Here is a 6,000-nt window from a genome sequence, read left to right as displayed (position 1 = left end):
CCGACTAAACCTCCACTCCTGGCTTCCCCCTTCCTGGGACTGCTTATAGAAACATTTCAACAAAAGAAAGGGGAATAGTCCACAAACACAGTCGTAACAAATCGACAAATGTCACACACCACACAAACAACACTACTTGAAGCAACACATACAGCACGTCAGCTACAAACACCGACAACATCACACAAGAACCCTGCAGAAAACAGGACAAAGCTTCTAACACCCACAGCAGTCAAGACAAATATCTCAAATAGTCACACCACTTATCAGTGGCCTCATCCCACCCAGGCGACCCCCTAGGCACTCAGCCGAGAACTTTTCCGCCCCTGCGCCCTCCGGCGCCATTCTCCTCTGCGGAACTCTTCATATAATTGCAGCTTCCTCATGACCGTCCTGACGAATCTTTCCACAGTCTTTCACTGTGCCTCACCTTCTAATAAGATTCGTAGGGTATCTTCAGGGCAGAACATGCGCTCACGTCTCAGGTTGCCGAGCATCTCTCTACGCTCTATGGCGAATCGTGGACAAAAAACAACACATGTTGGGTGGTCTCTTCCACCTCGCACTCCGGACAATTTTCAGATAGATCGAGCAAAACAGAATAAAACTTTGTAAACCTCATCGTGGAAATTGAATTCTTACATAAAGTTACCGATCCGCCATGCAAATCCTAACTTTAGCTTTAAATAAGGTTAAAGTTTGTGCGATCCACTTCTCAGTAAGAAATAATATGCTAATTACATAAATATTATTCCTTTTAATAGTAACATTTTCTGTTGTACATTATGTAAAATGTTTGGACCGTCTAATTACGTAGCAAATTTTCATGAGATGACTAAACCGATTTCATTTACAATCGAGTCAAATCACACTGTATTGCTCTTTCAAGTGTTTTAATAAAATGCTAATCTTGTATCATCGTTATCATTTATTACGTTTATGTATACCTTGTCTAAAATATAATACTACAGTATGTTTTGTGATTACTTGAAAAAGTAAAAAAATATACTAAAATGGGCTACCAGAACTTTGTTTTGTACCGGTAAATGAGATTCGTGTAAATTGTTTAGTAAATTAAATATTCTGATGTTTCCATGCATTTATTTATGAATATATAACATTTGTTAAGAAGTAAACTTTATTTTAATAAAAATTAAAAATTGTAATTATCTGGTAACAGATTTCTCCCTTTGCGCGTGCGTGTACGTGGACGTGTGAATTCTTGGATTACTGATGAAGACAGTACACGTATAGTTCTATCCAGATGAAACATTACATTTGATTAAATAATAGAAAGCTTCATCACTCGTGTACAGTCGGTATTATTAGTTTAATCTAGTTTTGAAGGTAGAATTTTATTTAATTTATTGAAAATACATTATTTGCGCTAATTTAAAAAAAAAATAATAAGATTGTGATTAAAACAAATTGTTTGATGATAAATAAATGTAATAAAATATTTTTTTATAGTAATAAATAATTTAATAAATACAAAAAAAAATAGTTCAATAGCCGATGATAAATATTATAATTTATAAAATTGTATAGATCATACGCTGATGGGAGGAGTATTTTGTAAAGACGAATTTTAGAGGTGATTATTTTTTTTTTTGTTTAATTTTTTGTGGAATGTCAAGTGAAAAGATTTGTCAGTCGATGACTAATGCGAAGATGGTGTGAGTCTAGAGAGGGGGGATGATGGTGAACAGAACGGCCAGCTGTCTTTCTTCGCATCTGGCTGGTGGCTAGCGTCGGACATCACGCGTGATACAATTCAAATATAACCCTAAACATAACGGTCATTATTGGTATGCGAGGTAAAAATTATAGTCCTTTTCTTATATATACATCTGACATAATTAAATTAAATAAAGATTAGTCCATTATTTTATACGAATTACATTTTATTAAAATACTATTTAATTTCAATAGGTATAATAAAAATATTACGATAACGTTTATCCGTTTTGTAAAGTAATATATAAACAAACAATAATAACAGATCTATTTTTTCCAACTTTATTTACAATACGACCTCGTATTATCCTACACGTGTATTTTAACGAGCGAGAAATATGAGGTAGATAATATTAGTGAGATACTTTAAAAAAAGCCAAATTCTTACCCAGAATCAAACCCGAGACCAGGAGATTTAGAAGCTAACTATATGGACTGATAGGCCAGTTTTTAATATGATAGAATGTTGTAAACTAATTTATATAAAATGAAATAAAGCAATAAGGATAAAAAAAAAAAATCTGAAAATTCGTAATTAATTCGATTACATTTAAGGTTCTAGTAAATAAAAGTATCAGACGGCCAGATAAATACAAAATATTGCGTCGAAACGGAAATGAAGTTCAGTCGTATAAATGACACCTTCACTTCTTTCACCGCAGCGAAGGCTGTATTAGATCTACAGAAGCTGTAGTTCTATTCGTAATGAATATCCGAGTATCACTATTAAAAACAGCTTAAGTGGAAGATCCTGGGTTCGACTTTCATAACATGATCACATTTCAAAACACAATTGCATTTGTAATATTTATAAAATACTTCGTTTAGAATCAATTTGGTCTCCAAACAGTTAAATTTATTTAAACCTACTTAAAAAAAAATTTAAGAACCTAGGTTCGATATTATCGGCTTCGACCCATCATCTTACATCCATGCTGCTTATACGTGTATTTAAAATATAAAATAAATAAATAAAAATTAATTAAAAATAAAAATAAATAAAAATTTAAAAAAATAAATAAAAAGTCGGTGTATGAGAAAGAAATGAATCGAACGGTTTATTTTATTCAGCGTTATAAACTCGTAAATAATTATTATAGTTAAAATGTGCTTTACGCAGTGGTGTAAGGGACGGCATTGTTGTTTAACCTTGAACTCAGTTTAACCTTGTACGTGTCATAACAAGGCGGGAATTGTAGCAGCGCGTCGGCGAGCAGTTCTGTCTATGATGCAGTATGATTTTAAAAGTTATCTCACACTAAATTAAAAGAATATTTACAACTAGTTTTTTTTTTTTTTTAATTAATTTATTTTACTCGTATTGACAACATACAAAGTATACATTTTTTTTTTCGTTTACTCAGGGCATCCGTTATGTATTGCTTCACAGGATGAGATCAAATGGCAATTTTGTAGCGTGTGAAAATGACATGCCTAACCGGGATTCGAACCCGGGACCTCAGGATAAAAGGCCGAGACACGGTCACTACGGAGGCCGACAAACGTCAGTTACTATCACGCATTTTTTACATTGTTTTTTTTTTTTTATTTTTTCATGTTATGAATTTTGATAATAAATGCCAAGCGTAACCGGAAATCGAACCTAGAATTATTTACTGTATAAAAAGAACGGAATTCAGACGAACATCAGATGCAACGTCACCCATTTTAACAATAAATACGAGTAAGTGTTACATAAAAATATTGTGTGTGCGCGCGTGCGCACACACACAATATTTTTATTTAACTCCATTATTCCTTAATTACACAACAGACTCAAAACTTAACAAAATACTTGTTGTACATCACAGATCCATTCTTTGATTTCACCGACCCAAAAAATGTACGGGAAGAGTACTTTTTTTGGAGAAAATTTACTGCATTAGAAATTGTCAGGTCAATTGACATGCTTACCTAACAGTCAATGCATAATACATATTGAAATGGCTGCAGGACTCAATTTTCTGGGTTTTTTTATTACTACCGTTCTGGTTGACAAAACAATGTACATTTCATTTTACTTTATCAGATTAAATGTATCACGAAATTGACTTATATCCTAAAGGTTCTGGATCCGAATCCAGTTAATTTTTACGTACGAAAATATTAAACCACCTCACTGTCAATTTAAAAAAGAAATCTGATGTGGACACAACATGACTTCCTTTCACGTCTATTAAATTACATATACACATTTTTAGATTTTTAGAGAGAGAGAGAGTGAGAGAGAGAGAGAGAGAGAGAGAGAGAGAGGTATACGTAGATATAGCTAAAAATTGTAAATGATACATGTACATTAATATAAATCATTCATTCATTCATTACTCTTATATTATCGGACAATATTCTCCTTAAGTCGGAGTTGATCATCATTTCGTTTAATTGTTTTTTGTTGCCAATCATTTAATCTTGCTTTCGTTTTATATCATTTTTCCGCTCTTAATTAGCGTACACGTTCTCTATTTTTCAAATTTTCTCTATATTCATCATCCCTCTTAATAATTTTATTCTTTCCTTGTCTTAACATTTTCTTCCTCTTCATATTTACCATCTCTCAATCTTTTTTTTTTTTATTGTTTCTTTAGTTTTAACATTTTCTTCCTCTTTATATCTTTCATCTTCTAATTTTTGTTATTCTTCCCGTATTCTAAACATTTTCTTCCCCTTCATATTCATTTTCTTCCTCTTTTTTTGAAATATATTTCTTCATGTTATCTTTCTTTTTCCTGTATGATTATTTCTTTTTTATTTTTGATTATTCAGCAAATAATCCAATAATAAAATGTGAATAATTTACACAGCTAGGTCGAAATTAACATTTGTAACCAGTATACAGGAGTTCACTAAACGGAATAGTTTAATTATTATTAACTTTTGTTTATACGACACAACAGAAATCTAAAACTTTTGTTAATCAGCAACTCACGAAGATACGAATAATACTGATCTAGTAATACGAATAATAAAAGGAATTTTACTCTGTTCTATTATTTCATGTAAGATTGTTGAATTAATAATTGTATAAATATTTTATGTGAATAAAAACGAATATTTCAGCAATTGTGTAACACTTTATTAATAAATTAGAGGATCGTACTCACTTTCAAATGAAATAAGTTTATATGAAGTGCAGCAAAAAATATGTATATGTAATTTAATAGGCGTACAAGGAAATCATGTGGTGTCAACATCAGATTTTTTAAATTTATTATTAATTTTGCACAAATTATATTATATATGCGCGCGCATATACAATTGTGTAATTATTACTCTATTTGTTTAAAGATCAAATCAGGGATTAAAAAGTTATATATTAATTTTTTTAGATGTAACATCACCTCCACGCTGTTACAGAGGTAGCTTCTTACCTGCCAGACTAAAAGTTTCGAATTCGCTACCCGGTTAGGATCTGGAAAATTTTGTAACAACGTAGTCCCTTATGACTTTAATAGTCATCAGTTGAAAAAGGTAAATAACAGAGCCACCCACATTTTTTATGATATAGATTATAGAAACCAGGAATGGTACGTAAGGAGGTAATGATTAGTATTATATCTAAATTTCAAAGTTATATCTAGTCGACCTCCATATTTTAGGTTAAGCCCGTCTACAATTTTCAAATAAATGTATGTTGTACGCGCATACATACACTCACAGATCTATTTATTAATACACTTTATTATAGATGTAAAGCCTAATTTAATTTTATTTAGATCTTTTACAATATATTTCGTTGTTTTTAAATAATACTTGGCTCTCAATGAATGAAACAATTTAATCCAAAAATTATATTGAAAGTCATTAAGTGACATGGAATTAAATTTTGTCGGATCTCGGATTTTGTTGGGGTTTTTTTAATCTATTTTGTCACCTCCGTAATAGAACAACCGAATCATATACTGAGAGTTTTGGGTTCGATTCTTGGCTTGGACGCTAGCTCATATGTTAAATGCTTATTTGGGTATTGTCAATTAAAAAACGTTAATCATAGTCTGAAGAGTTTTACTCAGCTTGGAGAAAGGTCGCAGCTTCGTAGCATAATATGGTTACGCGAGTATCATTTTAGAAAAAAAAACATTGTTCATAACGGTTGACTGCGTCAACTAAGAAATTGACGCACAGAATTACTTGCGTAATGCTTCTGTTTCAGATCGCTTATATTCATATAAATACTAGAAACGGACTCGATTTATTCCTCACACAGTTAAATTTTACTTACGTAAGAATCATCTGTAAATAATTTGATAATAAAAAAATTGTAAA

This window comes from Lycorma delicatula, chromosome 13 (genome assembly GCF_047948215.1).
Source record: "Lycorma delicatula isolate Av1 chromosome 13, ASM4794821v1, whole genome shotgun sequence".
Classification (NCBI taxonomy): domain Eukaryota; kingdom Metazoa; phylum Arthropoda; class Insecta; order Hemiptera; family Fulgoridae; genus Lycorma; species Lycorma delicatula.
The sequence above is the reverse complement of the archived record's forward strand: the minus strand, read 5'-3'. Positions refer to the sequence as shown.